Source organism: Labeo rohita, unplaced genomic scaffold (genome assembly GCF_022985175.1).
Source record: "Labeo rohita strain BAU-BD-2019 unplaced genomic scaffold, IGBB_LRoh.1.0 scaffold_30, whole genome shotgun sequence".
NCBI lineage: Eukaryota > Metazoa > Chordata > Actinopteri > Cypriniformes > Cyprinidae > Labeo > Labeo rohita.
Window position 1 is genome coordinate 1,408,576 of NW_026129217.1, and position 13,948 is coordinate 1,422,523.

At 36.0% G+C, this 13,948-nt stretch overlaps 1 protein-coding gene across 2 annotated transcripts in view; it reads left to right on the plus strand.

Moving 5' to 3' along the window:
• Positions 1-7,538: 7,538 nt before the first annotated feature.
• gprc5ba (G protein-coupled receptor, class C, group 5, member Ba) overlaps positions 7,539-13,948 on the plus strand; it is a 34,937-nt gene continuing 28,527 nt past the window's right edge. For both annotated transcript variants that reach the window (XM_051102863.1, XM_051102864.1), the window contains exon 1: positions 7,539-8,001. The gene's annotated coding sequence lies outside the window, so the exon portion shown is untranslated. The remainder of the gene's footprint in view (positions 8,002-13,948) is intronic.

Sequence of the window (13,948 nt, forward strand, 5' to 3'; positions counted from 1 at the left end):
TTGGGCTGAGAGACGGGCTGAAAGGTAGAACCAGAAATTTGCGTCCTATGCCAAGGAATGCAAACTTCAAGAATTTTCTTGTAGAGAGTGTGTGGGCTTTCTCAACATGTACTTTCTTGGAATTTGTTTAGAGGGATGTGCGGACTCTGCTCCCTTAGGAAGACCCCCCCAGACTGTCTCCACCTTCCTCCTCAGCACCTGAGTAGTATGAGAAGCTGACTGGTCTGTGGATCTTTCTGGGCCAGGCAGGTCTCGGTTCTGGTATTCAGCTCTGACCCGCTGCATTCCATTGAGATATTTGCTGTTTCGGGGTGGGCGAGCCGTAGCTTGTCAGAAGGTCTGCCAAGGTGGTGGAGGGGGCATAGTCTGTATCTTTCTAGGCATACAGAGCTGCAAAGCATTCAAATGATTCCACTTCTTTTCCTCACATCTCTTTTGCTATATGCCCCAATCAGCATATTTGTGTTTGCGCTGAGGGGAACTTCAAAGGTTTCTATGTGTTTTTGCGAAGTCGAGTAATGTATCACAGACATATCTCACAAATCCTTTCATAAACAAACTGTAGAGAAAGTGTATATGAGAGATTGATTGTGCACTGTAGACAGCTTTGTTGATTATTATGGAACTTTGTAAGATCGCGATGAACTAAGATAAGTGACAGCTTTTAATGATTTTTAAAGGAGTCATCGGACGCCCATTTTCCACAAGTTGATATGATTCTTTAGGGTCTTAATAAAAAAAATGTCTATAATATGCTTTGGTTAAAAACTCTCAGTGGTAGTGTAAAACAACACCCTTTTTACCTGGTCATAATCAGCTCTGCAGAAATCATCCTCTTCTGGTCGAGGTTGTTTTAAATGTTAATGAGCTCTGCTCGGCCCCGCCCCTCTCTTCTCTCTGTGGAGTGACAAGCCTGTTTATTTTAGCCACGTTTAGCCACTAAACTTGCTAACTAGCACATTATTAGGAAAGGTGATCGCAAAGATTCATAAAAAAAACCCTTTTACTTACTTTAGCTGTAAGTGAAGCTGGATCATGAATGATTCACGCTAACATAGACGGATATATGTAGATCGGGAGGCGCATTCTCTTCACAAACAAACGTAATCCACTGAATCTTCAGCGGCTCAGATGTTGAGGATATTCTTTTTTAACTTACATCCCTGCTTCGGCATCCAAACAATGGAGGTCAGACTGTGTCCTCTGTGGGTGTGATGCCACAATGACAGGCATCTGAGAATGACTCGATTTGAAAACGGGGATATTATTTTTGCAGATTAATTAAAACCCACTGCATGCATTTTTATTATTATAGGGTAGATTTGTACATACACTGACAACACACATTAATGTTCAAACAACATGTAAAAATGTGAAAAAGTGAACTTTGCTTCCGATGATCTGATGTTTGTAAACAAGAAATTGATTTAATACAACAGTTAAATAAACAAAATGTTAATATTAAGTGACTATCATTGTCTGACATTGTCTATTTTGTCATCAAAAATAGTTTGAAACAAGTTATAACTGAGCCGCTTTGCACCATTTATGAATGAACGTGCGTTTTAAAATAATCTAGTGAGTCAGTGAATCAGTTTCCCATTCATAAAGACACTTGCTTTATTCCTGCCATGAATCAGCCGTTCGAACAAATCAAATGAATGAATGATTCAGCAATTAAATCAGTGACTTGCCGCCACCTGCTGGCAGTTTTATTTTTATTTTTAAAGTACCTTTTTAGTTATTTAAATAATTTCATATTTCTATATTCAAAATGTTATATTTAAAACATTAATCTCAACATGAATTTATGAATTTGATTGCACTCATGCCACTTGAGCTTAATTAAACACATGAAAATACACTCATAAGCCACTTTTGTGTTCTTCTGTGCACCTCTATAGTACATTAATTTTGTTAATACTGATTTCATTTGATTGGTAACTTTCCGATTCTACTTATTCTTATTCTGTTGTTTTATGTATAATTTTTAAAAAGCTTATAAAATATCTATTTTAATTTGACATAAAAGATTACACACCTTTAATAAAGTTAGAAAAATGCCATTACAAAGGTAAAAACAAAATTCCCCTGTTAATCACTTTAATGAGTCAAATATCCGCTTTTAATGGGAAGGATACATTTTGATCGGATTATTTGATTACTGATTAGAAGGTGCTGCTAAACTTTTGACTGTAAGTGTAGAGTCCTGAACTGGTGCATCCGGCAATGCTTTCCTCCTCTCTGTCAGAAACATTAGCCAAGTTAAGCCAGTGTCCTCTCTACTGAATGACCATTTTGGCCATGGCCTTGCCCGGAGCTTGAACTGCTTGAATCTCTGAAGATTCGTTCCACTGTGCCTGACCTGGCATGACAGACACTACGTCCTGCAGCTCAGCTTGGTATGTGCAGTCAACATGGAGATCCAATTCAGAGCCCTGACTGGGAGAGTCATAATTCACATCGTTTTCGAAGCATCACATTCGACTGAAATTGGTCCACTAATGGCAGAGAAGATTTAAATTTAGATCTGAGCTCAGCAACTCTTGGACTTTGTGAGCATCAATCTCAAAAAACAGTTTGTGTATGGTACAACTTCATACAAAGTTAGCCTTAAACAGTTCATCATAGCCACCAAGACCACTCATTGATATGCATGACAGTTTTCTTATCTAGAATTATGTATATATCCATAAATGCTGTTCTTCCTATCCCAATGGAAATCGGTGATTGTCTGCTCTTTTCAATGGAGTCAAAGTGTTTTTGTGTTAGTCCCTGCCTAAAGATAAAACAAATACAATACTTCAAGACATTGATTGCTTCTCTCTACATTAGTTTTCCATCATGTAATTATCACAACTGGCATTTTTTGGGGGGCAGACATGTAGTGATATGTCCAAATATTCCTCCTTGATAACAAGGTGTTTCTCAGCTTAAGATGTGGACATATTTCCAAGAATATGTAACAAATATGGCACCTACAGCAAAAATACATTGCCACGTCTGGATAATCTTATTCTGAATTTAAATAGTCCAGCCTACATCATCGGTTTTTCCCTTTTGCACAGCCGATTCCACAGTGTAAATCAGCTCCTGAAGGTCTTGAAGGAAGTGAAGGCCTTTGCTTTGGTGAATTAGTTTCTGCATAAATGAACTTGGCAGATGTCTTCTGTACAAAATTCAAACAAAATCCAACTCAATCTGTCTTCATATTTGTCATTATAGCAGTCCATTAATTTCTAAAGGAAAGCTCAAACATAAGCATATGTAGTGATGTTATTTTCCACCAAAAATTTCTCTTTTGTTCTTTAATACATTCATAATTCTGGGTAACAATGTAAAATTTTATATGTTAGTAAATGGTGCCAAAGGTTTAACTATAAGATAAAAACAATGTACTTGTCAATGCCCTTAAAAGCACGACTGTTTCATCAATCACTTTTACATATTCGGATCTTTAGCGACGCGGACCTACATATCCAGCACGGATGGATCTCTAACTGCTGCAAAAGCAAAAAACCCTCTTGATATTTCGAGAACAATTACAGAAGAATAAAATAAAGCATAATTTGTTACCTTTTGAAACTTAGAAGTGTTCGAATTGAGCAGATGATTTTACCATCGCCGTTATTATCAGATCACACCTCCACAGTACAGTCAGCATCTGGCTCATATATCTCAATCATATTAGCAAAACTATCGTTTTCAATGACTTCAAAATCATTATTTTGATCACTGGCAGCTTATTCACCACATCCACTATCAAATGACAGTGACATATTTTATTGCATACAGTAATTGCTCTGCAGCAAAGCCATTCAAAACAATTCAATTTTTGCTAATGATATTCTTTTGTTTTATGTCTGCGACAATTACGAGTAAAACATTACGTCATTATAGTCTATCAAACAGTAAAATCTTGAGGACTAAATGTGAATTGCATGTATTGAGTCATCAGATATTTTAATATTTTTGCACACAAAAAATACACTTACACCACTACACACCTTAGGTTTCTAGCGACCTGCGACCCTATACACTTTTTACAAGAAAATTTATCAGAAAACAGAACTTCTTTTATATTTGATTATTTTTTCTTGTTTTATTGTTCATAATTAATAGATTGAAGAATACTAAGGCTGATGTCAAACTTTAAAAAATGAAAGAGGGAGAAGGTAGTAAATGACATCCGGGTCTCTAAAGACCCGAGGTTAATAAACGGTTAATAAAGTTTATTCCTAAATATGTTAAAAAAAGAATACTTCAACTCCAACCCAAAAAATAAATATTGTTGTCTTACTAGGGGTTTAATGTCTAGGAAATGTAGAAATTCGGTCAGTACCAACAGCACTTCTGAATAGGTCACAAACCGCATCTCTCATGACTGTAAGGAGACACTTCCTTATTTTGACCTTTATTGTGTCGACCTCTCATGTAGATTTGACTGGAGAAAGAGCTCTGACCTGTTTGTCTGCCAGGGTAATAAATTATTAACAGATTATTAAATATATTTCTATAAGTTTAATGAATATGCTTATACATTCAGTGTTGCAGTGCTATTCCTGCGTCTTCTTCACTGTATTTTCAGTGGATGTCAATTAGAATCTGGTTTGGTCATTTAAATCATTACAGAAACCCTTCTAATGTCATGTGTATTCAGTGATTTTGTCTTTCTTTGGAAGATTTTCTGCTAATTGTTCTGGAATCAACCTGCAGTTACATTCAACTTCTTTTTCCCTGGAAGTGTTACAGATTGACTGACCAAAACCGATGGATCTAGTGGCTGTTTGTGTCCTTCTCCTCAGCGTGAGGGATCGATCCCACAGTGACCACACCCGTGAGTTTTTAGATTCAGCATATCAAACGCATTATCCGGACAGTGGCCTCATTTCATTGTGTAGGGCTGGATTAAATGAGCCATTAAAATCAATGCTGACCATCGACTGTCCTCCAGGGACTTTCTGTGAGTTCGTGAAGCTGCCATTAGAGCTAATCGGATCCCCCTGACTGTGAGTCAAGTGGAGGAAGATCTACTGAGAACATTACTGAGTCAGACCCAGAGTTCAACCCAAAGTCTTTATGATAGCATTGTGTGAAGGTCCTAGATTGTGTAATTTTCACCACTTTCAAAACTCTTTTACTGAAAGTTTCTTTTTCCTCAGTAAGATGTTTCTCCAACTGAACATTAACGTTGTTAAACAAAAGTACATTCCACTGAACACACTGTACTTCAGTCCCTCACAGACTTGTTTTTTATTCCTGTCAAAAATTAAATATGGCACTGCCCTGACTATGCTCTATTACATTCATGTAACTCCTACTTCATATCTGGCAACATTACAATGTAACAACTCATATTTTAAGAATATTCAAATTAAGAAAAAACAGCTTTTTGTCAGATCTGTTTGTCAAAACATTTTTAAATTGGTACAATGGCATTTTAGTGCTACATTTAAAAAAAATCTAAGATTACGATAATAAAGTCAAATTATTTAGAAAATAAAGTCAAAATTAGAATAAAGTCCAAATATTTTGATAAAAAAGTTAAAATTATGAGAATAAAGATAACATATTTTGGAAAAATAGGAAAGATTCAGAGAATAAAGTTATAGCAATACGAGAATAAAGTCAAAATTATGAGAAAAAAAGTCCAGATATTTTGAGTCGAAATTCTGAGAATGAAGTCCAATACAAGAATAGAGTCAAAATATTTTGGGAAAAATAGACAAACTTCAGAGAATAAAGTCATACCAATCCAAGAATAAATTTAAAATAGTTTGAGATTAAAGTCAAAATTACGAAAATATCGTCATACCAATATGAGAATAAAGTTTAAATATTTTAAGAATAAGTCAAAATTATGGGAAAAAAGTCAAAATATTTTGTGAAAAAAAAGGTAAAAATGAAGAGAACAAAGTTGAAATATTTTGGGAAAAATAGTAAAAAAGTTGTAGCAATATGAGAATAAAGTCAAAATAATGTGGGAAAAATAGTCAAAATGACAAGAATAAAGTCAAAGCAATATGAGAATAAAGTTTAAATATTTAGAGAATAAAGTCAAAACTACGAGAAAAAAACTTTAAATGTTTTTAAAATAAAGCCGAAATATTTTGAGAATAAAGTCATAGTATATGCAGAGTATAGCCTTTGTTGTGCATGCAAATGGCCTGGATTGGGACCATCGGGAGAAATTCCAGTGTCCTGGCGAATGATGGTGAAGGATTATTAGCAGAAATCGAACCGTGTGTCAGGCACTCGCAGGGGCAGTATGCTTGGAAGAAATATTTCATGTCTTTGAATGCGTTCATTATTTGTAGTGCACTTGAAATAAATGCAAACATTTGTTTCAATTTGACTAATTCTCAAAGTAATTTTACTTTATTTTAATAAATTTGTCTAATTCTCAAAATATTTAGACTTTATTCTCACACATTTGACTAATTTTCAAAATATTTTGATTTTATCCCCATACATTTGACTTTAATTATCAAAATATTTTGACTTTATTTTCAAAATATTTTTTACTTAATTTTCGAAATACTTTGACTTTATTCTCATAAATTTGACCAATTCTCTAAATATTTTGACTTTATTCTCATGAAATTTGACTAATTTTCAAAATATTTAGATTTTATCCCCATATTTTTTACTTTAATTCTCAAAATATTTTGACTAATTCTCATCTTTTTTTCTTTCTCTAAATATTTAGACTTTGTCATAATTTTTACTTTAATTCTAAAAAAAATATATTTTGCCTTTATTCTCATAATTTCGACTTTATTCTCAAAATATTTCGACTTTATTCTTGTCATTTCAACTTCTCCAAATATTATGACTTTATAATTATAATTTTGACTTTATTCTTTTAATTTCCACTTTTTTAAAAAAATGTTACAACTTTTGTATTTTTTAACGTGGCAGTAAAACATGTTCACACATAGAAAAAAATATCAGAAAATATAAATAATATTTGTACTATTACTTATCTTTATACAACACAACTTCTTCAGGACATTAATTTATTATTCTTGGTCATTTTTCCTTTACATCTATGATATGCACAGATCTTGCAGAAAACTACATTCATAATAAATATATTATTTATTTATTTTAGAAAAAGAAAGCAAGAAATATTGCATTGCCACCGCCTGGCTGAATCATAAAAGGACACTGTACCTCTGCCAAAAATGCGTCAGCCTGTGTTTAGCAAAAACAATGTACAATTTTCAATAGATTAATTATAATCTATCGCTACGACCCTACCTAAAGTTACAGTGTATACATTATTTATAAGTAATAAAATATTTATAAATACAATACTGTATATAATGGTATATTGCCTTCGTTTTCTCTTCAGTTGGTGCCTTTCTAAATATAGCACGTTTTAAAATCAAAAATAAAACGCTTTGCGCAGCCAGACAATGGGTTGGGGGTTGGAGGGGATTCCGTGCATGAGCAGAGCGGGTGTTTGTGAGCGCCGGTGCGGTGAATGACAGCGGAGGCGGAGCCGGTGACGCGCTGATTGATCGAGTCGAACAGCTGAGAACGCGCGTGTGGAGCAGCAGCAGAAAGAAGAAACGCACAGACACAGCAGCGCGATCAAACACTCAACCATCGACACGAAGCTTCTGCGGCAAACACATGAAACACGATGAATGCCAAACGCGTTCGCTGTGTTTCACAGGCGATGAGGGTTTGTTGAGGAGCGAGGACGCCTGACCTTTTTTTATTTGTCTGTCACATCTGATGAACAGCAGCGCTCGAAGCGCAAGAGGATCCGCATTTTGTCGCGGTTTTGTCCTCAGCGCCTTTTATTTGTTGATGTCTGGCCTCGTTTATTCACTCTCAGCTAAACGAAAGATTTAGGGGGGAATCAAATAACCATTTTAACAGCGGGAAGAGGAAGAGCTGTGCGATCCTTCAACTGCAGGAGCAGAAATGTGACATTTTTCACGCACGCATTCAACCATCGACCATATCGGATGCTTTAAATCGATAAAGGTACGTGCACAGATTCACTCCGATCTACAGGAGGATCTGCTGTTTTCTGGCAGCTGTCATCAGATCTTTATTTTGATTCTCTCTCTCGGTGTATATATATGGAAAAAATGCATGCAAACATTACTCATGCTGATGAACATGCTGGTTTGTCTGGTCATTTATTAAATGCCTCGTTATAGGTGGGACAGGGTTACATAAATATGAGCAAATTAATTCTCAGTCAACAGAGTGGAAATCATTAATGACACACAGGCCATTAATAAAATAATGATTTTAGTCCTCTGCATAATTGATAATGTATGCAATTAAGCAGTTTTATAATATTGCTTAAAAGCAACAATGTTATTTGACATCAGTTCTGAGATTTGAGCAAATGCAGAAGATTTTAAGTATTATTCGTCTTAGTAATTAGCACGTCAATGCATTGAACCCTGTCACATGTAATCGTTAATTAATAGAAGCTGGAAAACATTCACACCCAACCACTGAAAGCATGATTTCTCTGTAGTTTCTTCTCTGTCTCATCCTGCATTTGACTTGATCAGCCATGTTTAGTGTGTCGTGTGTTTCTAGTGTCTCGGGTCGTGCATTTTGAGATTTCGCATGCTGTAGGCTTGAGCTTACTTAGCAAACTGAACTCTCCAAGAACTGGATGAACTGATGAAATAATCACATTAGATATGCTGTTGTCTGGATTAGTGGGGGTTCTAGCTTTAGCGTCCCGGGCGAACCCCCTTTCAGCGCCCCTCACCCCTAAACAATCCTCTGTCAACAACAACAAAAAAGCACCAATCTGCTGTTATTTATATTCAGACATCTGAAACGACACTTAACATTTAAAACCGTGATAAATGAAAATGTAGACAAAAGTAAGACTCAAAATTACCAAAAAGAAGTGATGTAGACTGGTGTTATATTATTCTTAACAATTTTGCACAAACCAGAAAGAAAGAAACGTCTTTGAAATTATATACATGCGGTGTTACTATGACTGAATTGTGGTTTGTTTGGTAGCATTTCATTATAGTGTGATTGATTTTTCTAATTATGTTGTTTGTCCTGGATGTATTGCAGTTTTATTTTCACATATATTTTTCAAAATTGCCATACCAGTGCTTGGCTGAATTTTTATTGTATTTATTATTAGTCAACAAAGTATTACATTGTTCATGTTCATTGTTTGACATTGTGCATGCCCTTATTACTAACTGTTGTAACTTTATAGCCCACACAACTAACTAACATAGACACAGTTAGTTACTCTCGACTAACTGTGTATCATTAGAAGGATTTAGGAATTTAGCTTCAATATTTGATTACTGTTAATGATAAAAATATATACAGTATCAGTTTCTTGAGTTGGTCCTAATTTTTTGTAAATTTAGAGTAAGTTTTAAGATGAACGTTTTTTCTAAATCATGATTTGTTCATTAAAACTTGCTCGAAGTTACATACATGTTTAGTGAATGAAACTAAATTTTTTGTACCATAACTGTACGTGATTCAACAGTGTTTTTGATAACAGTATGTGTCTTGAAGCAGTTAAGATAACGTCTTAGACACTGGCTAAATTAACATTTGATTCAACAATACATACATACAACAACTCCAATGCAGACATGCTAGTATAAAGTCGTATCATTTGTGCTGTTCTGTAGCTTTTTAAGAGTCATGATGGGTTTCCATTACAGGTTTGTGCAACACTTTGGCAGTATTTAATAAATTACAATAAAAAAGTATTGCAAAAGGACAATGTTTCCATTAACTGCGACTAAAATGTAATTTGTTCCTCTCGCGATAAGTCATGGCAATGGATTGTGGTAGGATTTGGGCTTTATTTAATGGAAAGAGGTGTATGCGTGTATCTTTACAGAAGCCGTATAAACACAACATCAGCTCCGGTGACCGTGTCGGAGCCGTTACACACCACAGATGCTTGCAATGTACATGGTCTTAAGCATTAATGTCAGGAAAAGGCCCTTATACTTGAGAGTGGCTATGTATGAAGTGTTTACAGTACATTGAAGAATGATCATATGACTGTTTATATGTGCCATGTGACCTGTAAATGCCAAAAAGACGTGTCCATTGCAGTTTTGTGAAAAAAATCCTTTTTTCGAATTGCCTAAAATTTGTTTGGTTTTTTTTGCGATATATGGGAGTTTTTGCGAAATCAATGTTTCCATTAGGCGTATTTTCAATTCTTGAAGGGCAATGGAAACACAGCTATTGTTTCCAAGATCTCCATTAACTGAAGTTCATGTTAGTCAGTAAAAAGAAATCCGAAAATTAAACCCACACTTCACAACTTATTCACAGAAATAACGGTGACTGTGTATGGATTTAAAGACATGAAGCTTTATTTCCAAGCATTGAGGCTCTGAGCATATAGTGCAATATAGCAACAGAGGCTTGTATTTGATGTATATTGTGTACACCGTGAGCAATCCAGTCATTTTTTATAGAGCAGTGAAAACAACGTGGGCTCTTTGCCATCGCAGCTCTCTATATGTGGTCAAGCTATATGGGTCCACGGGACCATTCAGATTCGCAACCGCTGTCTGCTGCGGGAGCCATAATCGGATAAGGCCTGTGTTCAGTGGTACTTTATGCTGAAGAAAACTTGGTTTGATTACAAAGGATATAAGATATAACTGAACACTGAGCTTTTCCCCCATGGCTCCTGAACCATTTCCAAACAGTTTGTTTGTGGTGAGTAGCCTTGATTTAATATGAGAAGCTTTGTTTATACAACTACATAAACTGAGTGAAAAACTTCGCTGAATTGCTGACACAATGCAGTATCAGGAGATGGGTTACATGCACACCACTGACTTCATTCCCATTGGTAGACGCCCCTAGAAGTCAATTTTCTCAACTTTGTTGCATTGCTGCACACGCCTACTTCCAGTTCCCAGCTCTTCAGTGAAAGTCAATGGGATCATGGCGCTTTGCCGCTGGTGGTGTAAACTGGGCTTAACTCACAAGGTTAATTGATCCACAGAGTGACAGTATAATTGACGTGACATGCAAATGAGCGATAGTGCAAATCGCCATTCCAGATTTTTTTGAGGCCCATATCTAAATCTGCCATTGGTCTAAACCAGTGGTTCCCAACCACGTTCCTAGATCCTCCAGCACTACACGTTTAGCATGTGTCCTTTGTCTGACAAACTCATTTCAGGTCTTTGAGCCTCTACTAATGAGCTGATGACCTGAATCAGACCACTGGTCTAGCTGAAGCTTTGACAGGGCCAAATAATTCCTGCCCATTTTTGCAATGTTTGGGTATCAACAATAAAACATTGTGTATGCAGAACTTGGCAGTCACTAATGGCTCATTTTCACTGAGCGGTATGGTTATTTCCGTTCCAGTGTCAGAAGTTGTGAATAGTAACAAAATGGTGAATCCTACCGTACCACTTTTTTTGTACCCTCCCATTGGGGTTCCTAGCCCGCCAAAACATTGGGGCTAAACTCACTGCAGGACGTTGATTGGTTGACTAGAATCGTCACTTGTGCATGCTACAAGTAGATAAAGATATTTATATCAGAGTGTGCAAACACAAAAAAAATGTGTATTTTATAATTGTGTATTTTCACAGACAATAGCTTTTTCTCATTATGTGTTCTTGTCTGTTTTGAGAACTTGTGAAACATCAGTCATTGCCCAAAAACCTGCATAATTTTCAAAATATTACTGCTGTCATGAAATGGAGTTTTTGATGCCGATTGCGGAGCTTCAGGTGATCGCCGAGTGCTCAGTGCTGACATATCCGCCTAGAGCAGCCTTATCTCAGCTAGTCCTTCTGATATTTGCCACTGGCTCTGATGTAAACATGAGATGCAATTCATTTTGGGTATAACAGGCAATCATTGGTCTCATGAATCTATTATTTATTCCTGGTCATATCGCTTTGGCTGAGCACAAAGTTATGTTTAACTTTAAAAAAAAAAAAAAAATTTCAACTTAACCGTAGTACATCGCTGACTTTGTAGCATATGTTTGGCTGAATAGTTTGCTTTTGATTTTGTTTCCTCTTATATAAGCCTCTTATAGTTTGAACTTATACTTTTACAATGGTTATTATTGTTCATTAAAACTGACATTTAACAAAAAGAGTTGCGGTTTATGTCAATATTAAGAAACGTCGATCACTGCTTTCCGGCATACATAGTGCCTACCAATTAAGGCTACTGTTGCTGGTGAAAACACAAGCTGGATCAGAGTGTTTGGTTCAGAATAGTACCGCACTGTACTGACCAGTACCACTTGGTGGAAACAAGCCATAAAGGACGTAAGAGCCATTTTAGCAACTGGACAGTTTAAAGATTTGATAGGTCAAAGGTTTTGTTAAATCCTTCTTAAGAAGTAACCATAGCACAAATTGTACTCTTTTTAATAATAGTAACTTAGTAAGCAGGGGTTTTTTTTGTGTGTAATTTATTAATTTTTTTTTTTGTAAAATATATGAGTAATGACAAGAAGTGAAGTGGGAGAGAGAGGGACAGGATCGGGAAAGGTCTTTGAGCTGGGATTTGAATTCGGGACGCCTGGAGGCGCATTGACACTGTATGTCCGTGCACTGCCCACAAGGGTATTGACACTGAGGAAACAATGTTTTGTTTGTTTGTTTGTTTGTTTGTTTTTTTCCATACAATCTCTGTTCTGAACTTGCTCACAAATTGCACTGCAGTCATTTCCCAAAATGTAATTTGTGTGGAAATATTAGGAAGTGTGTAAACAGGATGTTAATGGGGGTCAGAGACGGGACAAGACAAATGCAAAGAGTAGAGAACAGAAGCGCTAGCAGAGACAATACTGTACCCGACATAGCAAAATCAGAGTTTGCAATGCTCGATGTTGGAGGAACGTTCTAAATATTGAATTTGGGGTGGGATTTATATAAAGGGAACTGGCTATCTTCAGATAAGTTAGCATTTTTTTAAAATTTCATCTTGCCTCTGTGTAGACCTGCTTTTTGATAACCATGGAAATGCCATATTGCTGCCGTTCCATAAGCGCCACCTGCTGTCCGAGACTGAATATGGATTTTTAGCATAATTTGACGACAACTGAAATCAGACCATTTTGTTTTGCTTTAAATTCTAAAGGAGATGTTCACGTCCACAACAAAAATGTATAGATAATGTACTCATCCCCTTGTCATCCAAGATGTTCATATCTTTCTTCAGTAATTCTTCAAGAAATTGTTTTTTGAGGAAAACACATCAAGAGTTCTCTCCATATAGTGGAGTTCAATTTTGCCTGCGAGTTTGAACTTTCAAAATGCAGCTTTGAAGAGCTCTAAATGATCCCAGCTAAGGTAGAAGGGTCTTCTCTATCAAAATGATCTGTAATTTTCTAAAAAATATATATTTTTTCGACATACCCTATTTGTATTGTTCTGGAAGTGAACTTCTCCTCTAAAAACTAATGCCAGTTTAGTTTGTAATACAGCAAATAAGCATCTGATTCATGTACCATTGCAATCTTTCATGTTTCTTGCTTAAAGAAAAAAGGCTTTTGGAATCATTAGCTTGTAAAACAATGGGAATCGGCCATGAAAGAATCCCTAATTTTTGCCTCTTGTCATATGAATATACAATTTAAATGTAAGTAAATATTTAACACTTGACTGGATTGCACCTATAAATCTATATATTAAAATTAAGCTGTCCAAATCTCTAAGAATTGACTGGAAATTGATAAGTCAGGCCCATTTTGGTTTTAGTCAGAAAAGCACAGGCTCACACGATGAAGCCTCAGTGCCAGCCATGCAGCAGAACTGGTAAGAGCTGGATCCTTGTTATGTAAGAGGAGTCGTCGAAAGCAGCACAAAAGAGTGGGAGCCAACTGGATGGGGGTGCTTTCACAAGCCTGGCGCAGGAGCGGCCAAAGCAAGGCTTTCATCGCACACATCCACGCGTGATTTCTTAAATAAGA